This window comes from Xiphias gladius, chromosome 1 (genome assembly GCF_016859285.1).
Source record: "Xiphias gladius isolate SHS-SW01 ecotype Sanya breed wild chromosome 1, ASM1685928v1, whole genome shotgun sequence".
Taxonomy (NCBI): Eukaryota; Metazoa; Chordata; class Actinopteri; order Istiophoriformes; family Xiphiidae; genus Xiphias; species Xiphias gladius.
The window spans coordinates 18,960,542-18,977,466 of NC_053400.1; the positions used below are offsets into that span (position 1 = coordinate 18,960,542).

Sequence of the window (16,925 nt, forward strand, 5' to 3'; positions counted from 1 at the left end):
TATGTATATGTATACGTGTATATATGTATATGTGTGTGTATATGTGTATATATGTGTATGTGTGTATATATGTGTATATGTATGTATGTGTATACATGTGTATATATATGCGTTTATATGTATATGTGAGTATATATACATATATAGCTACATAGCTACATATATATAGCTATATATATATAGATATATATAGCTACATAGATGTGAATGATTTTATTAATATTCTCTGAGTGATCATTTTGTGAGTAAATATATATATATGTATGAATGTATGTATATATGTATGTGTATGTATGTATGTATGTATATATATGTATGTGTATGTATGTATGTATGTATGTATGTATGTATGTATATGTATGTGTATTTATATATATATGGATGTATGTGTATGTGTATATATGTATGTATGTATGTATATATGTGTATCTAGATATGCATGCATATATGTGTGTGTGTATATATATATATTTATGTATATATATATGTATAAATATATATGTATGTATGTATGTATAGATATATGTGTTTGTGTTTACATATATGTATATATTTATATACATATATGTATTTTTTTATATAAATGTATATATACGTATGTATGTATTCAAATGACGTATTTAAGAAGCGCACCAATGTCGCAGGTATTTTTTGCAGTGTTTGTCCTCTGACACTGTGGTTTGAGATGTTGACAGTGAGATATTGACTTACCTTGACTAAATCCCCCTACTCCACACACCTGACACCCTTCCCCTTTGCACAAAGACACTCCCACATTGTGTAGAGATGGTTGCTCCTTTGTTCAGTGCATTTAATGTTAGAGACTCTCAAAATTAGCCTACGATCAGATAAATAATACAGCCAAAGATGCTTCCTCCTGTCACTCCCTGCCATCAACTCCAAACACTAAGGTTGATGAGTCATCTCTAAGGATGCAGGAGTTGAACAGACTCATCCCGTAGGGGCCACATGTGTTAAAGCATGGAATAGTGTACTCGGCCCTTCTGTTAGGTCACTTCTCCGTGTGCCCTTTACAGTCACAGTCAGAGCAAGGCGAAGGCAGTAGACACCCATATATATATTAATATCGTCCTTTTACAATTTCATTTTCATCTGTCAAGGTTGTCATTAGGATGAATTGTAATAAGGTATGCTTCTGAACCCCTCTGCCACGTACATACTCACACACAGAGGAACGTAACAGTCCCTCCCATCCTTCATAAGTTAGGTACCCCTACCAACACACACACGCTCTCTCTGTCACTGTCCTAAGTTGTTCATGCAGTCAACAAAACAATTCAACAGCAGAGTGTTTGATTCCCCTGCTCTCTGTCACTATTTATTCTAATATCTTCTGGCATTATAGCAGTAGCTCATAATGAGTTCTGATAAATTAAAGGTTATATTGTTCTGCTGCCATGGCTGTCCTTGATCAGGATGACAATTACGGAGGGTAATTTTCCTCCTCTCCCCCTTTCTTCCATATGTTCCTAACAAAAGGACGTTTCTGCAGGGTGGCTCAAGTTGACACATGGTGACAGATTCTTTCTTTATCATTTTTTCCCCAATAATATTTCAATGTTATGATGGCACGTCCTGCATTTTTATTAAATTCTACGCCAATTTTATGTTCTTTCTTTAGGGATAAAGTACAAATTACCGCTTCTGTGACTCAATTGAAGATGTCACCCAAAAATCTTTAACGTGAATACAATAGTTGTGACTCTCCTTATGAGAAATGACAGATGAGGACACAGTCTATCTTTATTTGTATAGATGTAGTCAGACAAGTATGCCTCTCCCTAACTAGTGCAGGTCTAAAAATAAGTAAATAGAACTAACATGCTTGGAGGCAGGTGAAGGGAGGGGAACCTTTGCTTTTTTTCATGAACAATATATGAGGTGCTTTTTGCAAGTCAAATCCTTAAAGATTTACTGCCGGCTCCACTCTCAGTGCTTTTTAGCATTCAAGATAGCATGCAATGGAACTGGCGAGGAAGTCTACAGTGGAGTTGGAAAACAGAAAATGAAGCACTGAACAATTTTTAACGGATATTATTTAACCTGAAGATTCCAAACTATCTCCCTGTGTTGTTCACAGTCTTTTTTTGTGAATAGTCAAGAAGAAGATGTTCACATCCACATCTATTCTGGGCATGCTCACATCTGCGTTGCCACTGCCCTCACTGGCCAGTGTGAAATCACCCGGAATCTGCGTAATATCTCCTCACTGAGAGTGACCGGTAATTAAGGTCCTCAGAATCCCACTGCATGTTATCGCTTTAACAATCTCCAGGGTAAGATGCTTTTTGACTGCTGGTTGTGCAGTGACCTGTGCACATCAAGCTTTTCTCTGTTTATTGGGTTGTCTTCTTTCCACACTAATAGCCATAGGGGGCTGAGTCCAGGCTTCACCTGACCACTGCTCACAAAGCTGGGTCTCTGGAACCGACAGGCGGAACAGAAATCACATTAACCCAGCCCGAACCAAAAGAAAAGCCTACATACTCTTGCACATACATTCTAAACAAAAAACAGGAGGATCTCACTGTTTTCCCCCTTAAACAGCAGCATGTGTCAGTTCGGCTCATTGTTGTTTACTGGTGTTTCGTGAAGGCTGTCTGCCACCCACACCTCCTTCCAGAGGGCAGTCGACAGGCACCTTGCGAGGACACTAGGCTGAAGATGTAAAACACCCTGCGGGTGATGGCCGGGCCTAACCTCTTTAGACAGCAAAAAACAATTTTGTGATAGTGAGGGCATAATTTACAGGATTTGCTGCAAATTAAGGTGTCATTTCTCTAATTCAGTTTTCGTTTTCCAAACAGGTCAAATTATGTGATGGCTGCCATGTGATGGCTGTGATGGCTGTGTCCATGCCCGTAAAGAATCTAGGCCACTGCAGTCTAGCACATCACATCCTGCCTGTAGGCTTAAAGGAAAGGAATGGAAGGTGAATTAAAGCTAAATTAGTAATCACAGCGGTCATCTACCAGCAAGAATTTTTTTTCTTGTAAAGATTGTCGTTGAGTTTTTTAGGTGAGTCTCCGTGTCTCTCCTCTTTCATCTGCTTGTGCAGCTCTTTGTCCAGAAGGCATCAAGACTCATTTCTTGTCTATCCTTTAAATTGCACCTCATCATAAACTCCCCCCACCTCGACAAGGCTGTGGAGAATAAATCAACCCTATTTCAGTGCTGATGCTCCCTGCCCATTCCCAGTCCTTCAGAGGGGAGGGCAGTAGCCCTGGCAGTTTGTTGTTTTTATTTAATGCGCTCCTACTTCCATGTCATATTTTCTCTCTTTAATTGATGCCCACGCCTGTGTTGTTGCCCAGTGCACCATTGAGAGGATGCTTTCTCCAAACAGACCCTTATCTTGCTCTAATAGGCCTGGCACTCCTCTGAGGCCTTCAGCTGTGTCAGGCCACTGCTGCCTTGCTGCGCCTCCGGTTTGAACTGTTGCCTTGTTGCCCATTAGTTCCCTCTCCAGGCCTCACTATTCCCTATGCTCATCCCGCTGCCACCCCACCCCCCAGCCCCACAGCCTTCCCAGCCATATATTTCACCTCTGCCTGCTCTGCTCCCTGCTCCCCACTCCCCAATGTTTCATCAGCTATAATATGAGAATGCTTTCACAGTAAACATTTTTCTTCTCATTTTTCCCTGCAGTTCCCCACCGGTCTGGTCCTGTCTCAGTAATTTGTGTGTTTTGGAAGTACTTTAGGCCATGTGCCACCCATCACATCCTTCCCACTACAGGAAGTCTCTCTGATAAAGCCAGTGTGTGGTGTGCATGATTGCACCCTACATGTAGGTAGCATGATATTTGTATTTATATGATTTTTTTTGTGTATACAGTGTGAGTGTGTGTGTGTGTGTGTGTGTGTGTGTGTGTGTGTGTGTGTGTGTGTCTGTGTACACTTATGTGTGAAAGTAACTGCCTTGAGAGAAAGGTAGACAGTGAAATCTAAAGTGTTGTATGTATGGTAGTGGCCTTGTAGGGCGTCTTTGAATCAGAGCCTCTGCGTGCATTGATAGATTGGCAAAGCAGTTTGTTCTACCAAATTTAACAATGATATATCATTATCACAACTTTGGCGGAAATCTATAAAATCAATTGGCCTGCCGGTGGAGCAGGATTAGTATTACTAACACGCTGAGAGAGTGTTAAAGTGCCCGAGTATGGATCCCAGTTGTGGCTTGGATCAATGGCATTTGTGGACACTAAGCTCAATAACAAGCCATCCAAGAACTGGTTAGAAGAAGAAAGAAATAGATGTGAATAGCAAATTTGCTGGTAGAGAAGCTAATATCCTGTGCGCGCCTGGCTGAACATGAGCTGTGTAGCTGCTGGTGAGTGAAGAGGGAGTAGAGGGCAAGGGAGGAATAGATTCCATTGCAGAAATGATACAGATACAAATGTAGCTGTCATTATTGATATTCTTCCATCATTGATATTGGCAGACTGGGATGAAGAATGTAAAATACATTGATCTCAAAGGGTGGGAAAAAATGAATTGAGTGACACAATTTGATTTAGATACTGAGTGTTTTCAAAAACACAACTAATAATGAAGTGGTTATTGAGAAAACTGTCTAACGAATATCTTTGAAATTTTTTTTTTTTTTTTGAGGAGACGATTCTTCTTCAGATAAGAATAATAACTGACATCCCTGTTTGAACAGGGCAGAGTGAGAGGTAGAGCTCTGTTTGCATGGTTTGCTGCATGGTGCAACAGCAAGAGACGAGGCAAAGCCACCGTAATTGGATCTGTAAAAGTCAAATTTCCTGTTTAGTGCTCAAATCTTGAAAAGATGACGGACTGTGTTGTTTTTAAAGGAGGGGGATGACAGGCCACAAGGACAGTGTTCTTTCGTGGAAGCCAAGATAGGCTGAATGAAAAAACAAATTTTCCTTAACAGTGAACAAAAGGGAAACACAATCTACAGTTAGCAGTCAATTTACTGAGTATTATACCACTACGATGAATAAAGCAACAGATTACACTTGATAGGTGCTTTCATTGAAACATATCAAACTGCATTGATATGAACAGATATGAGGTGAATATCACTGGATTGTATTGTGATGGTATACAGTATACTTCTACTTAGTCTACTTATTTAGAAATGTTATATTTTGTCAAAATCATCATCATTTTCCCACTACATTTTTATGTGTGTATATATATATGTATGTATATTCTACTATTATGATGAAGCTCATATCATATTTCCATTTATCTTGACAGCTTGTCTTTTGTGAAAATATAGAAAAACTGAAGAAAATGAGCTACACGCACAAACTTAATATAAAAGCAGTATGTGTCAAATGTGGACTTTTAACACCTAAAGATTCTAAAATCCTGTAATTGTTTGTAAAACATGTCAATATATCATTTGTAGATGTGATGACCCTATCTGTACACTCAGATGCCCCAACCCCAGAGTTGAGAAACTAAAATGAAGTGTAGTAACTGTACGTAGACAAAGCAGACAAGAGACACAATGAGACATATTAATTTGAGAGCTTATCGGTCAAGAAAGTGAAAAACCTCTCAATACAACTCTGATAAACTTTTAAAATGCTATTAAAGCAAAGTCTCAGGTGATGTGTTTTCTGCCAGTAAACCTCTTGTGCATTTTTTTACCTTTACTTGTGTGCCTTTAAATTACCACACACAAACTATAGTTCTTACTGGTAGGTAGAATCCATTTTTTCTTCATCTGCAAGACACCTTGAGAGATAAACAGGACATTTTCTTTCTGTCTCGAAATCTGATTGCTTATGTGCTGTTGCTCTGTGATTGTACATCCAATAGTGGCCGGCTCTGGGACCAGAAGTAACTGTTGGCAAGCAGGGGAAAGGTAGCATGTGAACTGTGGTCAAACAACATCACTTCCCTAAGAACACAAGTGGGTCATCTATACAAAGGGCTGACGATAAAAGCAAGACAACAACCCAACTTATTGGTCTGGGGGAAAATACAAAGGAGAGAATGGTAGATTGAGCAGAAGGGGGGAAGAGGAGAGATTGTTCTGCGCAGCACAAAATAAGGCCAGGTACAAAAGGGAAGAGACAAGGTAAAAGGCAGATGAGAGGGGGATGTGTGGAAAAAAGGGGTGAAATAGAAAGCTCTGGTGAGAACCAGGACTTTTTCTGATGGACCCAGTTTGCTTTTACCTCTATTTTCACAGAGATGAGAGATAGACGGAGAAAGATGCTAACAGGGCGTAATTAAACAGCCTAATGAGTTTGTGGCTCTTTTGAAGACTGTTTTTAAATGGAGCCCTGGTTTTGTGGTTGAAAATCCTCTCTTTCAGACATGTCAAAGAAGTTTCTGACAGAGCAGTTATCGCAGCATGTCAAATTGCTCCAGCTCAAGAAATAATTTGGATTTTTTTTTCTGCGAAACAAAAGTGCCCCCCCCCCCCAATTTGCCTTGGCAGGGTCCCTCTGGGTGGGGGGTCCACATGGACAGAGAGGGCTTTGCCAAAGGATTATAGGATGAGAGGGGGTGAGATGAGTGAGTGTGTGTGTGTGTGTGTGTGTGTGTGTGTGTGTGTGTGTGTGTGTGTGTGTGTGTGTGTGTGTGTGTGTGTGTGTGTGTGTGTGTGTGTGTGTATGTGTGTTGGAGGTGTGTACATCTGTGTGTGATGGGTAGGGGGGTGTGGTGGCGGTTGTGTGTGTGTGTGTGTGGGGGGGGGGGCTGCAAGCAATTTTACCCAAAATGCTGCAATTGTCCCCGAGATTGAACAGTGCAGAGTGGTAACGCTCATTTTACAGTCTATTCATTATCTCCTCTGTATTTACTTATCTTTGTCTCACAAGGAAAAAAATCTGTGTTAAAAGGGGTCCTTTCATGTGGAGACTTTTTTTTTTAACAGAGCTTTATGCTTTGACTTGGCTGAGTTAAACTGAACTGTAGTTATGTTATGAAAGCAGTATGAATAGCAAATTAGTACTTTCTGCTTTTCAGTGGTATTATAAACTGTATTAGATCCCTGATTTCTTCAAATTACATTTCCCTGCAGTCTTGTATAATGCCTTTTATGGATGAAATTCCCAATTTTGTGGTGTCAAATTAGCTCAAAGAAAATTACACCATTATTCTGGGATTGAAATAATTATATAGTGTTTTTACAACCTGTGCCATAAGAGTTTATGATTTTATTTCTCTTTGAAAATAAATCCCCTCATAAATGATTCATTCTTGGTGAGAGATCATCTGACAAGGAATAATAAACCTGGACTAGCTGAGTCGTATTTACATTCAAATAAATGCATACAAAGGAAGTTCATATGAAAAGATATTTCTTCTGTGTATGCAAGACGATAAAACATAGTTGTCATTGTCCCTCTCAATGACTGTCAAAGCTGATTTACAGGTTTGTTTTTCTTGCATCTAAGAGTTTGACACAACATCACCACAGCAGATTCACAAAGCCTTTTTTTTCACGCATCACTTTACTATACATGTAGAAACCATGTCTCTCTCTGAGACTAGGGTGGGGAAAACTGCTTATTTTGTACTGCTGCCTGAGTGTCAACTGCAGTCGTTCTGTGCCAGTTACAAACCTTGCCAGCTGTGAACATCTTGCCAAATGATGTGATAAAAGCTGATCATTAATAATAACTTATTTTTACAATTTAAAATAAAAAATCTAATACTAGTCTGTGCTGTATTTTCTCAGGCAAGAGTAAGAATAAGGCGAGAAGTAACCCTACATGAGTTGTTAGTGGATATTTTGAGAATTAAGGCTTCTATGGCTCTTATACAATACATATATTACAAATGTAGCCATGCCATGGTAAAATTAATATCTCATGCTGCTCAACACTGTGCAAACCCCAGTCAGTTTAAAATATGTTAAATAAGAATAACCACTGATTAATGTGTAATATCTGACCGTTTGGCCAAATTTTTGCACGGTGAATCTGATTGATTATAATTTCCTGTGCTGTCACGTGGTGACACAGCCCACGGGGAATAAGCTCCAATGTCAAAGGATGTTATAATGTGGTTAGAGGACCCTGATAAAGTAACACTGCTGCACTGCAGATACAGTAAAGTCTGTGATAGAAATAGCTTGAAGAAACATCTCCTTAGGGCACACCTACAGCTCTTACCCAGCTCTTCGAGGAAAAAAAAAAAAAGTCCTATAAAGAATTCTCAAACAATACGCTTTTTTTTTTTTTTCCTCCTTCGAACTTAATTACTGATATTTCTCTGTAATAGGTGCCTGATTTGAGAAAGATAATTAGGTGGGATATTGAAGTGGGCCTCCAGGGGACTCAGGTCTGGTGGATCAGGAGCAAGAAGATGAGGGGAGACACCATCTTTTCAAATTATTCTGGGGGGCCAATGCTCCCAAGCAGCTTATGCAGCTAAGGCTTGGTAATTAAATTATAATTTAACCTGCTGAGGGTGGAGTGACAGGACTGGACCACGCTGGGGGTGGAATGGCACTGACAGGATTTACACTTAATGAAATAATAAAGCAAAACCAGGAAGGTAGCTGGCAGTGAAGACACAGACACGCCACCACTTGGCTCTCTGTTTATCCACTCTTCAGCGTTGGGGGAAGGTTCAAAGCTAACGAGGAGCTCTCTTCTTCATTTCTTCATTTCTATTGCTACATATGTTCTGCTCTTGAGTGCAAGTTGGTATAGTGGGTGGCAGTGCATTTCGGTCAATAGAATCCTTTTTATAGTTATGTTTTTACTTGTATGTATTTACTGCATATACTGCGTGTTTGTGCGTGCGTGCATGTGTATGCGTGTAGCTGTATGTGTTTTGCCTGGATTTCCAACATTGTCTTCTCAAGTTCAGTGAATAATTTGCTTTGAAAATATTGTAATGTTTTTGTGTATAATGTGTGTAACGTGTATAGGTAGAACATATACAGGATACCATGGTTTATATATAGATGTTAATCTTAAATCCTATCTATTAACATATCTGTATATAGACACAAAAAAGTCAAAGATTACATATTTGTTTCTTGGGTTTGTGCTGGTGGCTGTTTTACTCTATATTAACGCTGCTGCTAAGGGGTTATGTGTCTTGTTGTGCATGCTAATTCTCTGTTGATTAATTAAGGTCTCTCCGTGGGGAACCTTAAAGTGCATGTAATTAAAAACTCAAAGTACAGAGTACCCACAAAATAGCTGACTTGTAAACATAAATATTGCAAAAAACAGTAATTCACATTGAGAACAGCTTTTGGTCTCAGATAAATTGGTGTTGGCTGGCTGGTATTTTGCACAGGTAATTATGTTTTCTTTAATTTCACTTAGCGCCTGAATCCACTGGTACTTGTTTACCAGGAAAATCCAGGTGTACAACTGCATTTAAAAATATATATATCTGTGAAGTTTATTCTTCAGCATGTTGATTCCCACTATATTGACTTTATACACAGTATACAGGCAGAATGCAGCTCACTCACCATCAGACAGACAGCTTGATGTGTTAATGTAAATTACTATCTAAACCTGTAGTATTTTACATGAAACAAAAGAAGAATACAGAAAATGATTGAAACAGGAAGAGAGTGAGTGAGAGTGAACAGATTTAAAATGGGATGAGTTCGAGAGAAATATGGAATCCACTACATCTGTTTTGTGTCACTACATCTTTTCCTCTCCTTCCCTTCTCTCCTCATCCGCCATCTCTGCAGTTGTTAAGATGGATGTCTCACAGTGGAGGGAAGAAGCATGTAGTGTTCCTATAGCCCTGCATTGCCGCAAGCTCATTACAACCCTCCCCTCCAAAATCACTCCCGCCCTCGCCTGCCCCACTCTCACCACTCTTCACCCGAGCCTAAATCTGCCTCCACCCCAGCCTCAGCCCGAGATCCAGCCCCAGCCAGCATGATAGACAGGCCCAGTTAACAGTCCCTGTAAGCAGGAAAGAAAGCCGAGCAGAGAGGTAAAATGACTGGACCGCAAATGACAGGTGTAGTTAAAATACTGAGGCGCAGAAAGGCTTGAGGACAGAGAGCCGGGGCGGCACTGTAATAAGCAGGATGCAGGAGCTCAAGCATTGAGTTTTTCTCTCTTCCACTAACATCCTTCCTCAGGCAAACAAAGGGAATATAAGAGAAAGTTAACTTTTTCCTTTAGACACTTCCTCTCTTCATTCAGTTATTTCTCTCATGCCAGTCCTGTCTTGCACTGCTTCCTGTAAGGATGCAAAAGAAACATTATTAACATAATGCAGGATTTTGATAAAAGGTAAGAGTTTTAATACTGCGCTGTGTGACAGGGCTACTTGAATTGTAAATGGGCAAAGGGAGGCCATTTTGTTTGGTCCCCTTTGGACTCATTTAGATGGACACAGGAGGGATTTGCCTTCACTGCTGATCTGCATCTATTTTCTATGCCTTTCATCCATTTTCTATGTTGCCTTTTTTATCACCTACTTTCCATCAGATCCTACCCAGCTTCATGTTTAAAATAATCAGTTTTTTTGCAGCATATGCATGCTGGGAAGGGGAAGACAGGGGGGATGGGGGTTGGGGGTCAGGGTCGGCGGCTGTAAACGCCAGTCAGTGGGCTAGGAGACAGGGAAAGATCGCCTGTCCATCAATTCAAACCATCCATGTAACTAAAAATCCATTTCTAATAAACCTGAATAGTTAAGAATTGTCAATATGCAAAAATTAAGAATAGAAATCATAAAAACAGGTTGACTTAGTTCCTAGTCTCCAACAGACTTCAAGTCTCATCCACGCAGCCCTGCAAAAATACTAATGGTGGCAGAAGTCAATAAGACTAAGGGTCCACAGCCATCTCTGTGAGGCTGCACTTAAGGACAGCTGTGCTTTGAGTTTAAAGCTGAAGTCAGCATGCCAACATGCTCATATAAAACAGGTATAATGTTTACCATGTTAACTATCTTAGCTTTGCATGTTAGCATGCTAAGATTTTTATAAGTAGCACAAAGCATAAAGTACAGCTGAGGTTGATGGAATGACATTAGTTTTGCAGGTATTTGGTCATAAACAACAAATTAAAACTTTGATCTGATGGTGATGCTATAAAAATCAGGCAATCCTCAAAGTTATTAAAATTCATCATGAAGAGGACATGAATGTCTGTACCCAATTCCATGGCAATCCATCCAATAGTTATCAAGAATCTCAATCACTAACGACCACAAATGTCAGCCTCATGTTGGCGCTAGACAAAAATGGGATGGGAAAAAATGGGGAAGGATTCTGCCTTTGGTGACCATGAATGTCTGTACAAAGTGTCATGTAAATCTATCCGACCTGACTGACCGACAAAATGACTTTGCCTACATCAATAGAGCCATGCCGCTTATGTGGCTAATAAAAAATACAACTGCATATACTCTTATAGTTATAATGTCTTAAAGTTGCTTAAAAAGCCCACAATTTTGTACTTATTATGGTCATTACTGTTACTTGAATTTGAACGGTTTAGTGCATTTGTGCATGTGCTAACGTTCCCCAAGCATGATCTTTCTCCGATCAAACTCCCATTGCCATTTAAAATGATTGTGTTCTCCCTCATCTCCTCCTCCTCTTCCTCTTCTTGCTTGCCCTCCCTAACTCTGATTCCACTGCCTATCTGATTGGTATTAACAGGATTATCAATGCTGCTGCCATAATTAGAAGTAATGCATCACAATTACTGATATAGATCAGGGGGATTAAACTTCATAATGTGGAGCTTGCTTCCAGGCAATAAATCTAATGCATTTTGATCATATGGACTTTGTTGATATCTACATGCCAGTATTTGTTGATATCTACACGTCAGTATTTATAAATCACTCTGCCACTATTTCCACAAGACTCATAGCAGCTGATAATTGTTGGCTCTCAAAACACCTTAAACTTGGCAGAAACTGTACAATTGAGTGAATGAGCCTTCTATCACAGCCTGGAAGCTGACTCCATGTTGAGGAAATGCCAGAGTCTTTATTACAGTACAATATTTTTGGTGTTTGATACTGCATTTCATTTTTATTGAGCCGTATATTTAGAGGGGAGTGACAGAAGAGATGGGAGAAAGAGTGTGGTTATTGTTTGACATCAACTCCCAATGTCACTGCACATCATATGGACCAAAGTCCACCGAGCTACAGTCAAAAACATAATATTATATACTGTAACATTTTAGCATGTATTACATTAGTCTCCAGATTATATTAACATGAATCACTGTGAGGCCTTTTGTTGCAGGAGTTCCTCATCTATGGACTCACTGACATATAGAGCGAGTGAAGAGCATGGCCATCTGGGGGAGCTAAATTTAGCAAATCCCTGTGCAGAAGAGGAACATCTGTCTTTATCAACAGTGGTTAACTTGGTACAGGAAACCCAGCACATGTAATTCATGCAATATTTAGATGAGAAGGTCAGAGTGCTCCTGTGGGGATGGAGGCAGTCTCTGTTGCGTAGACTGCATGATTGACCTGGGCCTGGTCTGTGGAGAGAGGTGCCAGCTCTGATCTTTTTAAAGGACAAGACGGCACACGGGAATGTCATGCTTTAACTCCCCCATCCGCTGATGTTGTGCCTTTGACTGATAAAGCAATAACACAGTAAGACTGCATATTAGAGTTTAGAGGCTAAATGATTAATAAAGTTAGTGATGTTTAGATAAAGACCTGGTATGATTCAGGCAGTGACATGCATTTAGGTGTATCATGGTCCACTGGTTGTAAGTAACTAAGTACATTTGCTAAATTTTGAGATGCTTTACTAAAATACTATAATTTAATGCTACTCGATTCGTATACTCCTCTACATTTCAGTGGAAAATATTGTACTTTTAAGTGCACTGCAAGGATTTGACAGCTTTATTATTCTGCAGATTCAGGTTTTACATGCAAAACATATGACCAATTAATAAAATCCAATGCAATTTTTTTTATTAGATTAATCTGCCCAACAGTATACAAAGCTGTCAAAATTAGCTGCCATTTCAACCAGCTACAACTTTAAAATGCTGCTTAAATGTTAATGCATCAGGAATAATAATAATAATAATAATGAGAATAAACACATAATAATGAGAAAGTGGCCATTCTGCTTGAGGACCACTTTAACTTTTAATCCTTTAAATATGTTTTTCTATGTTACACTCTTACACTGTAGTGTTGCTTCTACATTGCTCAAATCATAGACCAACAGAGGCAGAGAGAGAGAGGAAATCTGAACAGACCTGAAGTCCTCCCGATCCCACACCCACACACATTCATGTGTACAATATACACACACACACACACATGCACAAAAACACACACAAGGATGTAGCTCAGAAACACACATTATGAAGCTGCAACATGAAGGTCACCTGCTTCTCTAGTTGTCCATCTCTCTGTCACACTTGGGGGGAAAAGTATATACATATATATACTAATTAGTGCTTCGTTAGTTTATGTGCATACATACTGGAATTGCTTATTACAAAGTCTCTGAGGTGTGACAAGTAATCCGGTACTAGGTGTATCAACTGAGTGCCACCGAATGCCTACTACATGTAAGTCAGTATGATAGACAAACAGACCTTTGTCCTGACCCATCCCTGAGTGCACAGATATAGACATAACTTTTTCCAGGAGGAATGGAAGCTATACTCTAGGAAGCCGATAAGATTTTTTAAAAAACTGTTCCAATAAGCTCCCACAGGGGAGAGAATCTCAGTCTTATTAAACCAGTCATCCACTTGCCGATACACCGTGATGATAGTTGCATAATAACATGAAACAAAAAGAACAATCTCATTCATGAGCTGGCCTGACGATTTTTTTCCTTCCCTGCTATGTGATCTACCATTGTGCAACAACAGCTCCATTCAAAATATAACATTATTTAGAATTGAAGCCAATAACCCGTTAAGATATATGAAACTCATTTGTGAAATGTTTGAGAAATTGCTGCCAGAGGGTTGTGGATTAATGCGGTCCCTGGCGCCAGTGCTGAAGATTCGGAAAGGGGAGGTAAATATTTCAACTAAAAATAATATCACCATGAAACCATTTGCAAACTTAAAGGGCACACACATAGACGAGCACAGATTCACACATACACACACACACACACACACACACACACACACGGACCATGGACACATGTACACATGCAATCTCCCAGGCTTTGAAATGACTTGATATAGAAACACTGTCCTTCATGCTCTGCATGGGTTGACTGATATTTCATCGTTGTTTTATTAAAGATTTAAACAAGTTTACATCTCCAACAAATACAAATTAGCCAATTTCTCTGACACCCACTCTGATCTAATGGAGGAAGATATGGAGAGGAGGGAAGAGGGAGCGTGAAGGAGAAAGTGAGATTGTGATGGTATATTGTATTGCCACATGTTAATTTGATACATTTAAAGAAAAGATTATTTTAAGTAATCATTGCTGAGGGGGCAGTGTTACATTCAGCTGGATGGGACTGGTCAGAATAAGAGACTATGGGAATTAAGCATGCTTTTAAAATTCACAAAATAATTTTCTGTCTTTACTATTGTGTATTTGAACATAGGCATAATTTATCTCAATATAATGTAAACATGTAAGTATTAATAATAAATGTATAACGCTGCTTTCATGTAAAGCTACAGTCCTACTTATGTTAACTGCATTGAATAAACGAAATCTCTACTAGCATCCGCGCTGCCATCATCTTATTTTTTCCCCATAATTTTGTCAAATGACTTGTGCCGTTGTTTTATCTTCCACATTTACTACATTTAATTTCTCTGTCTCATAGTGTCGTCGGCTCTTATGTCTCCGCTGCTCTGCATCCTCAAAGTCAATCGATTATCTCCATGGTTGAGGTCTTTGCTCTCATCTGACGTGTTGGGTATCTATCCTTGGCCTTCTGACCTGAGCCAACCCCCACCTCACCCTGTGGCTCCTTCTGAACTTTGATGGCAGCATCCATATCCATGACACTAGTCTGACACTTTCCGTCCTGCATCAATAAACATTTGGGGAGGGCAGATTTTTCTAGGCTGAATAATTTATAGTGCATGATTAGAAACTCTATCCCGAGTTGAGGATCTAGTTGCTTGTATGTTTGTCTTGGATCTTTACAATAAAACACGACCCAGTCTGATTAGAAAGTCTGCTGCCACAGAGCTTGCTAGGTGTGTGTATGAGTGTGTGATTGTCTGTGTGTGAGAGACAGCGGGAGAGAGAGAGAAGACAATTGGATATAGGGTTTAGCTTTGTTCTGAAGTGGCTCTGGATGAGCAGACATAGTAAAGAAAAACTATTAAGACTTTGCATTTTCATTTTCTTCCCTGTGTGTTCCTCACAGAGAAAGAGACAAAGTCAGAAAACTGGCAATGCCGGTGTGTTTAAAACATTTTTTTTTGTCACAATGCTCACTGAGACATGTTAGCCTTAATTATAGTTATAAGAAATTGTCAGGTTGTAGAGGAGCAGTTCTGTATGATTTAACGAATCACAGACAGTCATACCGAATATTATTTTTTCAAAAATATTAACATTTTGGCCTCATCAGACACTTTGTCATTGTGTAACAAATAAGAAATGCTTGCAAGATTATGACAGTGATTCCAGTAATTCAAATAAGTACAAACCTGTAAAATTTATTTGACATGTGAACTTCATGTCCACAGTTAGTATTACAGTGTGGTTATGACTAAATGGGTAGTTAAGTCTTTTATATAGTTTTTGTTAAGTTCATGTCTAGCAGTTTATTTCAACAGCTCACTAAACATAATCTTGCAGTAGCACACTTACTCACCAGGGTGCCACCAGTGAAAAATAAAAACATTGCACTGACAGGGAAAAGGGAGACTTTACGCCGTTATCTTTATTTAAAATTTGCATCTGTGCCAACAACTTGTGGTTATTTTTCTGATGATTTAGACACAATCTGGAGGCTCAATCTTTGCCATCAACATCTGAAAGGATACTAGACTTCAACTTTAGAAATTATACATTCTTCCCATGCCAGCACCCCATCAGTTTTACAGATTGCTGAGGAATATTCTGCATGTTAAAAATCCAAAATCTTTCAGTCTCTTACAGCTGATAGAGGGAGACATAAGGCAAGCGTCTGGCAGGCAATGATGTCCTTCATTGGGGCCTGCTTCACTTTTTGTTTCAGAGGGACAGTAGAGAGAGCGCATCATGAACTTCTCATCATACAGTAGCTAGGAGTGTGTGTTTGGGCTTGGGAGGGGGTGTTATGTTCATTAGCACAGTCAAAATGCCTGGAGGCATAAGCAGAGGAGGAGTGAGTGAAGGAGAGAAGGGAGGGAGGGGGTGGCTTGTATGGAAATTGACCAGTGTGCTGTAACTGTTCATCTGGTTTAGGCCTTTGAAGTGAGCTGTTCAACACTGAAGCCGTCCTTGTTCTTGGTAATTGCCTAAATGATCTCCATGGAGCGCAGGGTTGTGTTACAACTGAACTAATCCAGGGGCAACCCGCTGATTTGACAGAGAGCTCTTCGCTATGTCAGTCTCCCCCCCTCGCCCAAACAACTGCCTATCTTCCATTCTGGTACGTCTGTTTATTAGACTAACACAGCAGGGGGTGTCATGGCAGTGATGTGGGTTCTGGAGGCGTGGGGGGGGGGGTTCTGTTTGTTGTAGGGATGATGGCCTCTGTGCTCCCCAAGCTTAGCCACACGCTTAACCCGCACTCCTTGACATCATACCCTCCGCTCGCCCCCATTGATATGTAAATGAGCAGCGGCCCCGTTTGCAAATGAGGGAGGAATAATTAGTCAGGAGCACTTAGCAACAACAACAGCAATACACGCGTCTGATCCAGGCTGAGCTGCTCTCTCTTTGTCATTTGAGCTCCTTCTGGCAATCAGACAAGCCCCCCACCCCCACATCCCAATTGCAGCACCAGAGACACTGGTGGGTTGTGGGGCATCCACAACAAGTACA

At 39.9% G+C, this 16,925-nt stretch overlaps 1 long non-coding RNA gene across 3 annotated transcripts in view; it reads left to right on the forward strand.

The window, feature by feature from the left end:
• Nucleotides 1–16,925, forward strand: part of LOC120798771 — a 165,579-nt gene that overhangs the window by 78,331 nt on the left and 70,323 nt on the right. For 2 of the 3 annotated variants that reach the window (XR_005708764.1, XR_005708766.1), the window contains one exon: nt 12,220–12,285. The exons of the other annotated variant lie outside the window; for it this stretch is intronic. This is a non-coding gene — a long non-coding RNA (uncharacterized LOC120798771). Of the gene's footprint in view, nt 1–12,219; nt 12,286–16,925 lie in introns of those variants that run through there. 3 annotated transcript variants of the gene reach the window in all.